General features: G+C 35.7%; 1 pseudogene; it reads right to left on the bottom strand.

Moving 5' to 3' along the window:
- Positions 1 to 13,571: 13,571 nt before the first annotated feature.
- Positions 13,572 to 14,071, bottom strand: LOC121019143 (60S ribosomal protein L26-like; annotated as a pseudogene).
- Positions 14,072 to 16,979: the final 2,908 nt, after the last annotated feature.

Below are 16,979 nucleotides of genomic sequence, written 5' to 3'. Positions count from 1 at the left end.
CAGAGAGTACACATAACACATAGAGAGCAGGTGGTAGACCCAGGTCTCTAAGAATCCAGGATGCTTCTAAGCCAAGGATTTCTCCATTTCAATGTTACCAACTCAGATCACAAGATAAAGTGAAAACTGTAAATAAGAACATAAATTCTTGGTAACAAGTACAGGTGAAACACTTTCCTTATTAAGTTTAAAAAAAAAAAAAAACTTTTGTCCACAGTAGTGCCAGCTGTAGAAGTAACACGGCATTTACTTAATCAAGTTCTGTATTTGTTACCCAAAATAACATATTACAAATTCAATACGTGTGCTCTGAATTACAGGGTAATTTATTAAAACTTTTAACATAAAAGGTCCCAAAATGCATGGTTCTTCTGTTTCTGCCATTGTCTAGTCCCTATTCTTTCCAGTTGTGCATTTGATTTCCTGCTCCTTTTCAATCCCTAAAAGACACAGCATTGAAATCACTCCTTTGTATTTTCTGCCTTTGTGATTAATGGCAGTTTAAGTTGGTACACAGCCACAATAAGTAATAGAATTTAATTTTACTATAAATGTTTAAATTGCAAAGGTGAAACAGCAGAAGCCCCCCCTTTGTGGGAGAGCAATGTCAAACAAATGAATTATTTCTCCACAGTTAAAAAGTAACTCAGCAGTGAGTATTTGTCATTTGTTGTCAGAGGCGAGCATGTGAGGCATTCAGGAGTAATTTACAAACTTGTTGATTCCTGCCCATTGTGACCTGACTACTCCCTCAGTCTCTTTCTGCCCAATAGAATAGAACAATAACTTTAGCCTGGTGTCTCTTATTCCCTTTCTTAACTACCATGCATATAATTATCTGCATTGGAGTATTCTCTTGAGACTCTGTTAGTTTTTCTTATACAGAAAACATATGACAGTAATTTTTTTTTTGTTTTTCTGCTTATAAGCTTTATGGTTCCTCCTTTGCAACCTGTGTGCCTTATTGTATTTTAAGCCTTGATTTTTTTATTCTTGAGAATTGTGTTGCTAGATTGAGAGGTGTCATTTGCTTCATGGACTATGAAGAAATATGATATAAAATGATGTGAGAAAATAATGCAAAAAATTACAGTAATTATACAAAAATATGTATAAATATGGGTAAATAGTAAACATGATATGCAAATTTATAAGAAGTTTTCAGGAACACATCTATTAAAATGATGGACGCCAGTAGCACTACTCATATTTCACATATAAAGACATAATTTCACAGACCCATGGGTAGATTTTTCCATAATATCACAGCACAGTATTAGGAATAGGGACAATTTGGGGGCGCCTGGGTAGCTCAGTCGGTTAAGCATCCAACTTCGGATCAGGTCATGATCTCGCAGTACGTGAGTTCAAGCCCCACGTTGGGCTCTGTGCTGACAGCTCAGAGCCTAGAGCCTGTTTCGGATTCTGTGTCTCCCTCTCTCTGCCCCTCCCCTGTTCATGCTCTGTCTCTCTCTGTCTCAAAAATAAGTAAACATTTAAAAAAAAAATTTTAAAGGAGTAAGGACAATTTACACTGAATATTTAATCTTAGTAGTGGTTGATTGACTCATGGAGGACATGACCCCATTTTAAAGATGGAAAACTAAAAATCAGAAATCCAGTTTATGACTACTGTCGACATTTTTCTTGTGGCATTAGGTAAGGTCATGGAGGATGGCGTATGTGCACATATCAGTTAACTTTTCCACCCCATGCGATTCTTACTAAGATTGGAGAAAAGAAGAGGGAGTAATTGCACAAGTCAATATAAAAAGAAAAGATGGAGGCACTATGACCACCAGAGACAAGCTAGAGAAGTACTTTAAAACATAGATTTATGAACAACTGCACCTTACTTTTAAACAAACAAAAAGCCCTTGAAACAGAGCACTACTGGGAATTATGAATAATGGTGCCCTTGTTTACTCAGCAAGAATAATTTGAGGGAGTGAGAGAGAGACACACACACACCACAGCATTACTGTGTAAAGGTTTTCCAGAAACACTGTGACTCTCCCAAAGACATATAACTCGTCAAGGGCAGATTTAGAGAATAGCTGAGGTATATGACCTCTAGTATCTTGCTCATTTTGCTTTATCGTTCTTGTTTCTGCATTGAAGCCATACTAATATTATATCCCCAGGAAATAGGAAATGACAAAACGAGTAGATGATTCCTGAACACAAATGATTCTCTATATATACACACATGCAGACACACACACACGCACGCACGCACACATACGTGCACAGAGAGAGGAGGAGAGAGGAACAGGCAAGGAGATTCAATTTTTGATTGAATCTTTCAATTGTTTTCCATTTAAGGAGCTACTATACATTCTACAGTAGGTGTATTTTACATTTTCCAAATAGAAATATTGTGTAGGATGGGGCACCTGGGTGGCTCAGTTGGTTGGGCGACTGACTTTGTCCCAGGTCATGTTCTCACGACTTGTGAGTTCGAGCCCCACGTCAGGCTCTGTGCTGACAGCTCAGAGCCTGTAACCTGCTTTAGATTCTGTGTCTCCTTCTCTGTTTTCTCCTCCCCTGCCACTTGTGTTCTATTAAAAATAAATAAACATCAAAAAAAATTTTTTAAAAAGAAATACTGTGCAGGTTTATATATCCCTTAACTAAATAATCTTTTTAGCAAGGGATCAATTATGTTAGTTTTTGTATCTTTGGATTAACTGTATCTAGAATATATACTGGCATATAGTAGATGTTCAAGACACAACAGCTAAAGTAACAAATGACACATTGCCTAGTATTTACATTTATGCATTGAATTCCACTAAGTGTAGAGTGATTTACAAAAATAAATTGCCATTGCAGGCAGAACCTTATGACATGTGGTTAGGCATGTTTTAGTGTCGGGGGGCCCTTGCCATAATTCTGCATCTTTCCTTGTGGTTTTGTCAAAATGATTGTAATGGCTTAGCCACACTGGATGACATAGAGTTAGACACTATCCAACCAGATTACATAAGGAAGCATGGGCATACCTATTACTTATTGCTGCAAGACAAATTACCTTAGAATTAATGACCTCAGTTTAAAACAACAAATCTTCTGGGGCGCCTGGGTGGCTTAGTCGGTTAAGCAACTGACTTTGGCCCAGGTCATGATCTCGTGGTTTGTGGGTTTGAGTCCTGCATCAGGCTGTGTGCTAACAGCTCAGAGCCTGAACCCTGCTTCAAATTCTGTGTTTTCCTCTTTCTCTGCCCCTTCCCTGCTTGTGCTGTGTCTCTCTCTCTCAAAATATGAATAAACATTTAAAAAAATTTTAAACAATAAATGTTTATTTTCTGAAACATTTTATGAGAGTCAAAAATCAAAAGAGGGATGGGTGAAAGGGAGAGGGAGGTTCAGGCTTCCAGTTATGGAATGAACAAGTCACAGGGATAAAAGGTACAGCATAGAGAATGTAGTCAACGGTGCTGTAACAGTGTTGTATGGTGACAGATGGTAGCTGCACTGTGGTGAACATAACATAAAGTATAGAGCTGTCAAATCATTAAGTTGTACACCTGAAAGTAATGTAATGTTGTGGGTCTACTGTTTTTTAAAAAATTTTTTAAAAATCCAAGAGGGGCCTACGTAAGTGATTCAAGCTAAAGATCTCACATAGTTGGCCAGGGCTGCTGTCATCTGAAGGGTGGACAAGTGCTGGAAATTTGCTTCCAAGATGGTAACCCACAGGGTTGTTAGCCTGACACCTCAGCTCCTTGCTCAGTACGTTGCCATAGGGTTATTGCTTAGGGCGCCTCTCCATAGGGCTGCTTGAGTGTCTTCATGATGTGGCAGCTGGAAAGTAATCCCAGAGAGTGAGGAGAAAAACATGATGTCTTTTATGTCTTAATCTTGGACATCACACATTCTCTTTTCTGTCACTTTCTATTTGTTAAGTGTGAATCACTAAATGTGGCCTACATTTAGGGAGAGGGGAATTATGCTTCTCTTTTTGAATATAAGAGCATCAAAAAAATCTGTGGATGTGTTTTTAAATAATCACAATAGGATCCTAAGTCTTTTCAAGTTGTGAATCGGATCATGTGTATGTACACACATGTAGAGAACTTTTTAAAGATCATTTGCATTTTTATGAGAGGTAGTTGGAAATCTAAATGTACTGATGCCCCACACCAGAAAGGATGCCAAGTATACTAAACTAAAAAAGAAAATATGGGCACAGAGGAGAAGAATGAGGAGAGGTTTGGCACTAAGACAGAGGGGAGGGAGGAGTCTCTATTAATGATCATAATAATGAATGCACATGCAATTGCACACATCAGCATATCTGCCTCCACTCTTATACCTTGTCCTGACACCTGGATTTAGATGACAGTTAGTGGCCACTGCATATTCATCATCACCTTCCAATTCACCCACACACCAGAAGGAAGTGGCACAATACAAGATAAAATCTTTTTTCCATGACTACCAGCTGCTGACTGCATGTCCTCATGATATGCTTTGTCCTTGAACCAGTACCTCAGAGAATGATTGCAAATGTCAGCATAGCACCTACCACCCACCATTGTGAGCTGCAAGTCTGCCAACTATTATAAATACAGGCCACCTACCTGTAAAATATTTAAAATATACATAGTTGGCTGGGTGAATTTTAAGTTTAAAGTTGCCCTGTGAAAACCTTAACAAACACAAAAGTAACTTACAGAGTTATCTGGACACATTACTGCTTTTAAATGCTTTGTTTTTATAGTGTCTCCAGGAGACTAGACAACTAGTGTCACCACTAGTTTAAAATACGATTTTGTGAGTCTAATAAAATACAGACAGAATAATAACCGACCTTGGCAAATATGCACGTTTTTTGTTAGTTGTGAATATCTCCCCAGGATTCCCTGACAGAATTTGAGGGATGAAATGTTTTCATGGTTTCCATTATACTGTTAAAACCTTGTTTTTTTTTTATTATTTGTTTTTATTTGAGTATAGTTGACATACAATGTTACATTAGTTTTGGGTGTACAACATAGGGATTTAACTTCTCTATAAAACTTTGTTATTTGCTATAGGGGTCCAAACTACTGCTGAGTTTTGTCTCATAATTAGAGATGTGTAAAGGAGAACAAAAAACAGAGTCTCCACTCACACTATATTGAATATTTCCTGTAATGGGAAGTTCATGAAATTAAGAGTGTCACCCTTTATTAACTATTAAAATGAGAAATCATATTCAGCACATTTTTGGAGAGATGAGGATATATGGTCAAATTTCAAGACTACCATAAAATATTTCATAATCTGCCTCTGTCAACCTAAGGGAAAGTGTATAAATCTAAGTGAGATTAATCTTATTTTGGTTTCTTCCTTGCTCCATGGATGTTCATGAATAATATGTGCACAAATGACCCTTGCATCTTCTGTAGTTCTGTGCATTTGCTTGGGTTCTGGAGTCAATTACAGCTTATTACCCATAATCAGTATGTAGAGGACCATGGTATAATGACCTACAGGTTGGAATTTGTGTCTATAATAATTTTTACAGGATAATTGGGAACTGTGAATCCAACCCAATACCCAGAGTATATTCTCAGAGCTGGAGAATAGACAAGGTTGTAATCTAATTAATTTTTATTTGGGGGGATGCAAATGCTTTGGCTGGTTTTACTCTGTAGTGGTGAAGTTGTGTGACTTTGAAAAGATAATTAACTTTGCTATACCTCAAGTCTTCATCTATAAATTATTTACCTCATAAGGTTGATGTGAACATTAAATGCAATAAGATCTCTAAATTGTTTATCTTGGTCCCTGGTGTATAGTAAGCATTCAGTAAATAGTGCAAGATATAATTATTGTTTATTATTTTATTCAAAGATATTAGGGATTAAGGTTACAGAGAGGAATAACTAAACAATGACATTTAATAATATGGTAAATACAGCTTTGAGGGATCTTGGGTGTACTTTTTTTTTTTTTTTTTTTTTTTTACTTTTACCCTTAAAACACTTCTAAGATTGATGGAACTTTAATACATTTGCATATATTCTAAATGCAGTGCAACTGAAATGTTGGCTCATGGACTGGGATTGTCCACAAAAACAAATAACTAATGTTTTATTTTTTTAAGCTTGTTACTGATTCACAATGAATAACTAGAAATTTAGAACAATTTTTAGAAATATATGTAGCAACCTGACTTTGCCATGTCATTCAAGCATGTGATCTGTAGATTTGTCTTGTGTACAGGGTATTATATAAAAGTTTCAGTCTGTGACAGATTGGAAAGTAAATAAAAACTACCCTTTATCACAGAAATTTAAGAAATACTGCTCCAGAGCAAATCCACGGTATTTCCAAGACCTTCCTCAGTGTGAACCTGAAACCTGTTCAAGGCTCTGTAAAGGGTTCAGAATGCACATATGGATGTATGAAGAACCAAAATGTACATATGGATGTATGAAGAACCAAAATAGAATCTCTAATTTTATTTAATTTCATTTTTCAAAATTGTGAAGAATGTAGCATAAGGAGCTACTATTGTAAGAATCTAATATCTCAAAGGCTATTACAGAAATCAGTAACTCAATAAGCAAGCAAGAAATAAGTGATTACGGTGTTCAGATTTTCATCAAAGTACAGGCAAGAATACGCCTAAAAATCACAAGTACCAGGATATGAATGGAGCTGGATGCCAATATAAAAGCCTTCTATGTCAGAGACAACTTGTTCCCTATCATTTCCAAGATCTAATATTAAAGAGTCAAGCATCCTGAATCCACAAATGAGAGAGAAGTAGAAACACCTGGTTAAAATGGGGAAGTGCATTGCCAAGGATCTAGGAAATTCCCCAAAATTTGCTGTCTAGGTTTGATGAATGCTAAAGTGCTAGAAGTCTGAGTAAACCATTTGCTACCACTCTGCTGCTAAGGCTATGGGTATTTTCAGCAAAAATGTGCACTTCACGTTAGCAAGTAAAAAATCAATTTTCTCTAGTATCTCCAAAGCATGCAATTTCTCAGTTCTTATAGCTCTTTTTAGATAGACTTCAATGGTCAGTGCACCTTGTTCTTTCCAAGAACTAAATTAAAACTCATTCTTTCTATGTTCAAAGCTATGATTTGAATGTTTTAGTAAGGAAAGTAGATATGAAAAATTATGAATTAGGCAATATAAATGGATTGAAACCATGAGTCATAGAGTTCTTATTTAGAGGATCCAGATAGAGGTCATTCAATGCCTTTTCTGAAATGAAGTCCTCAGGGAACTAATCTTCAGCCCAGCCTTATTTTAAGAAATCTAATCCCATATTTTTCATTTTTTGAAAGACAAATCTCTGTGGACTTCTCACCAACACCTCAAAGTCATCAACATATTTAAAACTAAACTCACTTTCACGCAAACTTTTTCACCCTTCTGAATATCTCATTTGTAGAGTTGTCATCCCTTTCTTCCAGCCTTCAGGGTTGGCGGTCTGAGCATCTGTTTACTTCTTTCACCTTCTCTACCCATGTCTCAGCAGTCACTAAATATGTCCATTCTTCCTCAGATATGTAACCTGCCTATCTTTTTCTTCCCACTCCTGCTACAAAAACATCAGTTAGTGCTCTAACTTCTCTGGACTCTGGCATCTTTCCTGGAGTACTGTTTCCTTGTCTTCTGCTTACCTCTATATGATAAAAAGGTACATTGGTGTGAATGAATTTGGGGCATGTTGAATGATACTGAGATGATTTTTAGTCTGAGATGAAGTTATGAACAGCTAATGTTAAACGCTGCGGTTTCCTGCAGTTGTGAAATTAATTCTCAGTGCTCAGGTATCAGATGGAAATGGAAACTGAGAAGGTAAGTACGCAGTAGAGCAACGTACTTCCTGATTCTCTGGAGCTTTCACTGTCTCTTGGAGCTCTTGGTGCCTTGAGGGAAGCAGATGTCCAGATGGCACCATTTTTTGGAGGTGGGAAGACTGGGAGCCAGGAAGGAAGAGGTCCTCGTAATAAATCATAACCTGAAGAAAATTAGAGCACATCTTATAAGACTAAACATGTAGATTTTTCAATAGTCTTTGTATTTATTTCTCTTGCATTATACTCTCATCCTCAGTAAAATTAAGTATCAAATTGGCAGAATTAGTGTGTGCCATTGCTGTGGCTGTAAAGAGCAGCTGTTGGATAACTGGTGCTCTCTGGTGACTGACCCATTAGTAGGTATGATTAACCCATGGAAAAGGAAGCTTTGAAGTCCAATGGGAATTTCTGCTTTCTTTACTGGTCTTAGAAAAATCTATGTTTCCATTTTATTAATTACAGTAAATTTTCTTCACACACACAAAAATTAAAGCTTTTTGATTATCCAGAATAGTGATTTTCAAACTGTTCTGTGGAGCCTAGAGTTACATCAGTGTGAGGTAGGGCCCCTTGAGGAGTGGCTAAGAAGGCAGGACTCTCTCTTTCTCTCTCTCTCTCCTTCCCCCACCTCCCTCCCTCTGTTCCTTCCTCCCTTTCTTCTTCTCCCATAGTTTATAATTCTGCATAAACTTTCTTTCAAAAGAAGCTTTAAAACTATAAAAAAGAGCAAGAATAACAAAATAAAAGTTTGAAAACCATTAACCAAGAGAGTAGCAACGGAATTCTTTAGTCAGGCATTCATGGCTATAAATAATCTGAGGTAAATATTTCTGGCTTATATTTTACAAGTTATCTCTTTTAACAGCAGAATTCTATTATTTATACACTCTATAAAACCCTATGTAAACGGTACTATGCATTCTGCCATACACAGTTTTGATTTCCTGCCTCAGGTTTTGTTCACATTACTCTTTTACTTGATATGTTCTTCCTTTTAAACTTAAATCTTATCTGTGTTTCCTTGACCACCTCCGCCCAACACAATCTCTTTTCTGTTTCTATATGCTTTCTCTTGCCACTTTTCATAGACTCTCTTGCTCTTTGCATTAAAGAGGATGTTATATAAAAAACATCTTATAAACTGTAAGTCATTATTACAATTATCTTTTTTCTCTCATTCTAACTTTAATTACTCAAATCTGGACTTGCAATTGTTACATATATCTGTCCCTCCTTTCATTTCAAGTTTTTATCTCAGAGGCAAATAAATATTCCAGTATACATACTGTGGTAATCAAGCTTTGACTTTCAAACGACATGAACTAATGTTTCACTTACCTGAAGTCTGCCATCTGTATCAGAGGGTATAAGCACGTCAAATTGTGTTCATAAAGTCTAAAATAAAGTCAAGTGGTATTTTTGACTTTCAGTAATACTTGGAATAAAGGCATTATTAAAAATACCATCCAGGTTGATACTCCTGGATGACTTATCAGTGCTACATGGGAGAGATCTTACTCTTATTCAAGGAAACAATCAGTTTTCAGCCCTGACTTTAAGCAGCAGATAGTTTTTCTCATGCAAAGGGGTTTATCATATCCTTCTCATCACACAAGTAAGTAGCGTGGATCCCAATGAAAAAACATTGTTTTTCCACAGAGACCCTAGAAATAAAATATTGTTTTCTGAGATAATTACATGGTAGCTCATGATGTTACTCATGGAATTAAACAAGCAGAGTCTAGAAGTCATCTGTGTTTAGAAATAAGTGCTCTGAAGCAAGAGGCCAATGTTCCAGCACAGACACATGGGACAGGAGATGAAGAATGTACAAGAGGAATCCCCATCTTTGGGAGAAAAACACTTTTTCCAAACAAAATACCCCCTAACTAGAATTCCTTATCCGATTATTAAGGGTTGTATCTAATTCTTGGTGAGGGATAACACACACCAAATTTTCTGTGGGTCCTTTATTAGTAGTTATAAATAATTTTAAATAGTAAATGCTATAATTGTAGGTATATTTATAGTCATAATTACAGTCACAGTTATAATTGCCATATATTTATAATTATGATTAAATTTATGATGATAGTTATATTTATAGTTCTCGTTAAACTTGCAACTCCATGCCAGAAGGATCTGTGACTTTAACCACTGAAGCCCCAGCACAGAGTTCAACACCTAGAACATAGTAAGTTATGTACACGTACATGTTGAATAAAATTAAGTCTACCAAAAACACACTTAGTTATGCTCACTACATAGTTTTGTCAGTCTATAAAGTAAAAAGCCACTCTTGAAGCATTCAGGAAATATTGATTCACAAACAAAAAAATTCCTGTCTGACTGCTTTTGTCCTGAGGTTCTGGTGATCCAAATGGACACAGCCAGATAAACTAGACATAGAGAAATAATTTGGTTTTGTCAAAGTCTGTAGCTCTTGAGAGGCTACATTTTTGTCCTAAAATTCTGATTTTTTTATAGAACTTCAATGTGTTAGGAATTGTTTAAAAAAAAACCAGTTTAAATTAACAAATATAAGAATACTAATGTCAACATAGTTACTATTTATTAATTTGTATGTGTTATGGTTTCTCAATGGATAGCAACTCACAGGCACGTGCACATTTGTGTTTTTGTAATCTACTTGAACGTGTTTATACATTTATACATATCAGTCCTTGCACAGAGGAGAACTCGTGCCCAGCAATATTCCAAAGTCCTAGGTTGGGTAAGAGGGCAATGTGCCTCCTAAGGACAGTTCTACAACAGAATGCCTGGGTGCAGTTCCTCAGGTATCATCCTGACATATTTCTAAATTATTTACAAAGTCATTTGGTCTCACATTGGGTACTGTGTTGGAAGGAAATGCTGTGTATCTGAGAATCCAAGAGGGAACAAAATCACAGAAAAGCTACAAACAAAGTTTTGGAAAGGAAAAAGAAAAGTATGATGTAGGAGAAGGAAAATGCCCTGAGTCAAAGTTTTCTTGCACCCTGCCATCTTCATCAACACCAATGTGAGGATTTAACTTTCTCTTGCCCACTCCCCACATTTCAAACTTCCCATCACTCCCTATCTCAAGCATATGTTCTCCTAGTATCCAGTATCCTTCATTTTATAAATGAGTGTCTTATTTAATTGATTTTTCAGGAATGAATCTCATTTCTACAAACTTGGTGGTGACACAGAAATGTTGCATTGCTGTATTTTACTCAAATCAAGTAAATCTGACACTAGCACTTCATCCCATTAGAGCAATGGTTTGTCTACCCTCAGTAACTTGTAAAGTGGTACTTCATCCTTCAGGAAGGATATATATATATATATATATATATATATATATATATATATATCCCTAACCTACCACAATTGCTACACATACCTTCCTTTTCTAAGATGGCATCATTGAAGAGACCTTCCTTGTTTAAAAAGTAGTGCCACCTCCATAATAAATTTGAAGACAAAATTATGATCCTGTCCCCAGGGTGTTATCAACAGATTTCCTTGCATTTTCAAGGTGTCCTCCTCACCAGAGTCCTGGGCTTGGCATAGAGACCTCTTGGCTCACAGAATTTGAAGACCTCAGTTCCCACCTGGTCTCTGAAATATCCAGCTATTACATTTCTATTTCTGTCTAGTTCCTTCCCTCCATAAGCATGATGCCTGAGCCTTGTCAGACCCACCCAATTCTACAGGAAGGATGACAAAAGTGTCCGTCTATCTTCTTGACAGGAAGGGAAGAGAACTGTAAGAAAAAAAAATGCATACACACTAATATTTCAGTAAATTATCTTCCCCCATTGCAATTTTTCATGTAGATAGGAAGAATTTTTATTCCTCACCTTTCCTGGCAAAGAAGCAGAAAGGAGTCCCAGAAAATGCAGCATCCTTTTACCTGAACTTATTCATGAGGAGAAAAATGCAGTTTGCTGGGGCTTAAGCTCCACCACAAAAGCTTTTAGCCAAGAGAAAAAGAGGACAATTCAATAAACCAAGGATTTGGCATTCAGTACATTATAGTTCTTCACTGAATCTAGTTAGGAACACTAGTTAGGATCCTAGTTTGGATTGAGAAAGGAGAGAGAACAGATGCAGAAGCCCTTTATTCTTCAGGCATGTCCCTTTATTTCTATGTTAATAATAATTCTTCACATAAAATCAATATTTTAAATTTTTGTGTATATTCTTCCCTAATTTTGTTTTTGTTGTTGTTGATGATAGTGTCAGAGTAAAAGTAAAAAAACAAAACAAAACAAAAAAGGACTACTTTCTTATCTTTAGAAAGTGTCTAATATGTATGGTGATATAAATTCTATTTTACTGGAACAGCTAATAATAACACTTGTTAATTTATGATTGGAATGCAATCAACCTGGCATTTTAACTTGGGGTATAGCTATAAGTGTCTCTATGCATTTGTGAATATTGACTATTTTCAGTTAACCAAATTATATTTAATTTCATCCTGGGATAGAGCTGTGGTTTGGCAACTTCTCCAGTGACAATGACAAACTGGAGGAACACAGCCAGCTACAAAATTGCCACTTACTAAACTCCTCGTCAATTCACTTCTGTGTTCTTTGAAAAGAGTGATTTCATAGCCTTTTCTCTACAGTCCTAATGCCCTTTGTAAGATAAATACCCTCCTAAATGGTCACATCTGCTTTCTTTTGGCCCCAAAAATGCTTAGTCAATGAAATAAGCCACCATAGCTACTTTCCTCTCTTGACATTAAATCAAATTTTGTGGCAAAGGAACATTGAAGACCAAATTGTGTGTGCTGTTCATATAACTTGGATTACTTCAAAAGTCATTTTATTTTCCCAAGGTCTTTAAGAGCAGTTACTTTCTCATTCATTTATTCATTCATTTATTTTTTATTTATCCAACAAATATTTATTAGATGCTTCCTATATGCCAGACACTGTGTTAAGTGTTGTAAATACAAAGATTAATATGTCACAGTTCCTGCTCTCAAAGAGTTCACAGTGTGTTATGAGAGACAACTATAACCAAAGAATGATAAGTACAGTGGAATTAGAGGGGTGAGGGTAGAAAGTGGCAGCAGGAAGTGGAAAAAAACTGTGATTAACTCTGGTAGGGCCTGAGGATATCAGGGAATGTTTTAGAGATGAGGACCCTCTAAAGCATGGTCACACAGATGAGTTTTTAAGATTAGAAATGGGGGGAAATGTTGGGATTAACATGTGTATTACAATTAGAGAGTTGTACATAATTCTGATGGAACTGGAAGGAAAAAAAGTAGAACTTGAAAGTGCTGATGAATAAGATTGAGGAGATGAATAAATGAGGGATGTTCTTATGTGTAAAGGTAAGGAGTTCAGATACTGTTCTAGAGGAGATGGAAAACAATTGGTGGGCTTAATCGGAGGGGGAGGTGTAATGTATATAATTTTTTTATTTTTTTTATTGTTTTAAACTTTATTAATTTTGAGAGAGTGTGCACAAGCAAGGGAGGGGCACCAATAAAGGGAGAGAGAGAGAATCCCAAGCGCTGACAACAGAGCCCAAAGTGGGCTCAACCTCACGAACCCACAAGATCCTGACCTGAGCTGAGGTCAAGAGTCGGACGGTTAACTGACTGAGCCGCCCAGGCACCCCAATTTTGTACTTTTAAAAGATTGTTTTCATGAAAGTTATGACCAATTCTGGACTCAGAGACCAAAATCTTAGATCTTGGGGGTCTTTCTCGTGCTTACTTTTTATTACATTTCTATGAAATTCAAATTGTAACCGTTTTCATTTAATGTCATATAGAAGATTACTTTATTCCTGCATCTTCTCAATTGTTTCTTCCTTATATTTGCCCTTTTCCTTTCCTACTTGGCAAGATTTGGCTTTGCATTCAAGGATCTTTTTGCGGTTTTTGCCCAGTTTTAGTCTAGTGATAATGACCTTGCTGGTGTGGATGCCCACGTGTACAGTTGTGCCATTGGCCTTCTCTCGCTGCACTCATTCAATGTAGATGACGTATTTCCTCCTGTAAACCTGGACAACTTTGCTAATTTGCTGATCTTTGTAGTGTCCTCACACAACCTGTACTTCATCGTCCTTCTGGATGGGCATGGATCGAATGTTGTACTTCTGTCGCAGCTCTTTGGAAAGAGGGGAAGACATAATCTTCCTGCGAATGTGGGAAGGTGCACTGAAATGCCTTTTATGGTTCTTGCTCCAGTCAGAGGTCACAAACAGATTGAACTTCATGTTGGCCGCTACAGCTCCAGCAATGGCTGCAAAAGGGAAGCGAAATTCATCATTATTAATACAAGTCTTTTACTGTAGGTTGTGTGAACCACTCTTTTTTAGATCTCACACTATATCTGAGCATCTCACTGTTTCTCACTTTCATTCAATGGTTCTTCCAATAATAAAGATAAGAAACAAGAAGACTTTAATGAAAGTAATAAAAATAGGAATATTGAATAACAGGACAAATAACAAGAGGTTATTGGTTCTCTTTGTGAGATTCTAGTCAATGATAGAAGTTAATTGCATTATGTGCAAGACTAATTGCAAGTTTTAAAATAAAATTTGCAAGAATATTGACCTTTGCCTGTTTTAAGTATTTCAACTTTCACAATTGCATTTTAGATTATAAAACATTAAACAGGGGCCATTTAGTTGTAGGTGGTCAAACTTATATTTTTACAGTGGTATCCATTTCTTTTGCATTGCAAAACAAGGTTTTGATCCAGAGAAGAAATTATAAGTTCTACATTTCATTGGTATTTCATCTATTGCACATGGCCTTCAAGAACACATTTATGTATAACTAAAGATATTTGGCTTCTGTAATTATAGCAAAAATATATTACCTTCAACAGTCTCTAAACATCAATGCCCATAGATGTTCATGCCTAGCTAATACAGATTCATCTGAATAATGGGCATTTAACCTATAATAGCTTACCCAAAACTGTATTATGGATTTGATAAGAACAGAAATGAATAAAATTGTTTTTTAAGAGTTAAACATTAATTAGGCCACAACTTTAATTTTAACAAATGCATGCGAGAAGATAAAAAAGATGGTTATAATATTTGCTTAACATCCTTCCACCTTCTACTTTAAAGTGAAGGTATCGAGAATAAGATGATTACTTGTATAATAAAATATGCCCATTGTATGGATTTATGTGCCATTTTATTAAATGGCACTCTTTATCCTCATTGTTCACCAACTACCTCATTAAAGTTTTAAAAACATTAGAATTGGAAAAAAGAAGATTTGACCATGTAAAATTGTGAAAATTTAACAATAACAAAATATTAAAGTAACAAATGGCTTATGGATTCAAATCACCACTGATAAAAATATTTACAATAAAAGATTCAATCAAATCTATTTAGAAAACACCCAAATGAAAATGTGCAGTCATAAAACAAATCCAAAACAGCCTTTTTACATGGCCAACAAATATTTGAACAAAAATGTTTGATGGTATTAGTTACAACAATATCAAACTAACATTATTGTCTATCAGACTTGTAAAGCTGTAGAAGAATGATATGATGTGTTCTTAGTGCCTCAACACCAAACAGGTTGGATTAGAAATTGATATAACCTTACTAGAGAGAATTTTAACAGTGAATATTAAAGACTAAAGAATTCCCAAATCTCTTACTCATCAATTTTATGTTTGAGGAATCATCCTAAAGGCTGTTTTGTTTTTATTTTTTTTAATGTTTATTTATTTTTGAGAGAGCACAAGTAGAAAAGGGCAGAGAAAGAGAGGGAGACACAGAATCCGAAACAGGCTCCAGGCTCTGAGCTGTCAGCACAGAGCCGGATGCGGGGCTCGAACCCACGAACGACAAGATCATGCCCTGAGCCAAAGTCAAATGCTTAACCAACTGAGCCACCGAGGCGCCCCAAGCCAGGTGTTTTAAACTGCGCAAAATATGTTAAAATTAATGTTTCTCACAGTGTTGCTTATAAACAAGAAAAAATGCCACCTAAATTTTGAACAGATTAAAACATTGTGTCATGTAATCAGTACATAATACTGCAAGTGTACATTTACCAGTTATTACAGTTGTTTAGTGTGTCTGATTAGTAAATAAAACTGGTACTAAATTATAGGGATAGCAAAATCTCATGTAGAGTTTATTAAAATGTACATTAAATTGTATCTACAGATAAGAATTTACTAGATATTATCTAAAATATTAAAAATGACTTTATCCGTATTACAGACTTATTGATACTTTTTCTTTGTTTCCTTTTATTGGTTGTATTTTACTGTTTTCCATAATGATTATGGAGTACTGGCAAACTTTTAGAGCACCAAACATTAATACCAAGGAACTTAGAAAGAAAGAAGAAATAAAGAAAAGGAACACATATTAAAGAAAAAAATAAGAAAAATAATATACCAAAATAATGCAAACGTACCTAAGGACATTTTGGGGAATATCAATGGAAAATAGATAAAAAGGATCGTAGGAATCATGCTAAAGACCACAAGCCTTGACAGAAAAATCACCAATACAGCTCAGAGGTAAAATACAGCAATGATTATGAGAATGAACCATTTTGGAAAAAAGCCATAAAATAGTTTATGGTTAGGAAGGTTCTTATTTACTAATGGGGGGAAGAAAAAGATGAGACATCAAATTCTAGAAATGAGATTTTCCAAATAATGAGAGCTTTGCAAAATGAGTTTTACAATGAAAAAGGATCAGACTGCCCACATAAGCTTTGGGGAAAAGGCACCATGCTTGAGGATGGAATTGGCTGCTGCTTGTAAGGGTGCTGTAATATCATTACTTGCCTTCAAGACCGATGGATGATAGCTATATGAAAGGGGTGCTACATGAAATAGGAATTAAATCAATTCCTAATTTTTCCAGACTAAGGAGCAATAACTAAAAAATAAATATTTTGTTATAAATAAGACATTTCTAAGAATTAACACTTATATAAAATAGAATGAGCTGCCTTTGGAGATGGTCGTTTTCCTCTTAATGTGCTTGTTCCAGAAAAGGTAAAGTGAATATTGTTGGCATTGCTGCAGATTTCTTTTTTAGATCAGAGTATGAATGGAGTAATTTCCACCTTTCTTCAGATTTAGAGATAGTTTAATTCGACAAAACATGTATAGAAAATATTCCTATTCCAGCTTAAACTAGATTTGC

The sequence above is a fragment of the Herpailurus yagouaroundi genome, unplaced genomic scaffold (assembly GCF_014898765.1).
Source record: "Herpailurus yagouaroundi ecotype Mexico unplaced genomic scaffold, PumYag 221, whole genome shotgun sequence".
Lineage (NCBI taxonomy): Eukaryota > Metazoa > Chordata > Mammalia > Carnivora > Felidae > Herpailurus > Herpailurus yagouaroundi.
The sequence above is the reverse complement of the archived record's forward strand: the minus strand, read 5'-3'. Positions and strand labels throughout refer to the sequence as shown.